This window comes from Canis lupus, chromosome 14 (assembly GCF_003254725.2).
Source record: "Canis lupus dingo isolate Sandy chromosome 14, ASM325472v2, whole genome shotgun sequence".
In the NCBI taxonomy this organism is placed as follows: Eukaryota; Metazoa; Chordata; class Mammalia; order Carnivora; family Canidae; genus Canis; species Canis lupus.
This window is the reverse complement of record NC_064256.1, coordinates 9,779,162-9,780,884: the sequence shown is the minus strand read 5'-3', so window position 1 is coordinate 9,780,884 and position 1,723 is coordinate 9,779,162.

Sequence of the window (1,723 nt, the reverse complement as noted above, 5' to 3'; positions counted from 1 at the left end):
AAAGAGGGAATATATCTTTGGAAATCCTAAGCATTTATTTTATTTTTTTAATATTTATTTGAGTATAGTTGGCATTCAATGTTACATTAGTTTCAGGTGTACAAAATAGTGATTCAATAACTCTGTATGTCATATTATGCTTATTACAAGTGTAGCTAAGATCTGTCACCATACAATGTTATTACAATACTATCCATTGTATTCCCCATGTTGTACCTTTCAATCATATGACTTATTCATTCCATAACTGGAAGCCTGTATTTCCCACTCCCCTTTCCCTATTTTGCCCACCCCCTACTCACTCCCCTCTGGCAACCATCAGTTTGTTCTCTGTACTTATAGATCTGATTCTGCTTTTTGTTTGTTGTTGAGAATCCCAAGTATTTAAAAGTAGTATCCCACTTAATCTTCACACCAACTCTGTTATAAATGTTACTATATTCTATAAAAGATGAAGTTCAGTTAAAGAGTTTGCCCAAGATCACAAAGCATGTAGTAGCTGAGTCCACTGAAAATGACAGCAAGCTTAGAATCTTCAAAAGGTAAAAGCAGATGTGCAAAAGGAAATTGCATGAAATATGAAAAGAATGGCAGAGTTAGAGTCTATATCATTGATAATAAAACATACAACTGGCATGATTGGTCACTGATGTGGAGAATACTATTTGAAGCTCTTTCAGGAATACAGAATAAAACAATCAAGGAACAAATAGGAAAGAAGATTGAAACCTAGAAAGCCAATTTAATAGTTACATATTTTCCCCAAAATAATTATTTCCCTCAAAGAAAGATGGTAAAATAGATTAAAATGGTTCATAGAGTTCTAAGCAGATAAATGAAGAAAGAGCTAATCTAAACATATCATGGCAAGAGTGCATGTGTACATGCACATATGAGTGAGTCATTTTATTTTATGAGCCGTATTGAGATATAATTTGCATACAACAAAATATGGACATCTAGAGAATACCTTTTGAGGAAGTTCAACAAAATATATACAGATATATAACTACTACCATAATTGAGATATTAGCTGGAAAGTTATTTGTGTGCCCTATCCCAACAATAACCATAAGCATTTTAAATTAGATTTCTCTTTTCTAAAGATTCATATAATTAGAGTAACACAATATTTGTTCTTTTTCCTTTCGCTGCTTCTACTCAACATAACTACTTTTGAGCTTTATCATGTTATATACATCTGAAAAGTATTGCTTTTATTGTTGACTGGAAATTCCATTTAAGGAGTAGAATATATAAAATTTTGTTTCCGTTCACTTACACTGGAGCTCCAGTGAATGAAACTAGTATGAGCTTTCATGTGTAAGTCTTCTGAGGACATGTATTTTGACTTCTGAAAAATAGATAGCAGTGTAATAGCCATATTATATGTCAAATGTATATTTAACTTCAAATAGACTGCCAAACATTTTCCAAAGTATCTATACATTTTGCATCATAACAAGCTGTATATGAGTTTCTATTGCCTCACATTTTGGCAATATTGCCAAATAATTTTTTGTCATTCTAACATGTGTAAAGTATTATATAATTATGGATTTACTATGTATTTTTAGGCTACTAGTAATGTTGAGCATTTTATTGGTTATTTGTATATCTTCCATTATGAAGTATGGGTTCAAATATTTTATATATTTTAGTTTATCTTCTTACAAATAAGCTATAGACATCTTTGTATTGAGTATATATGTCCTTAATTAGA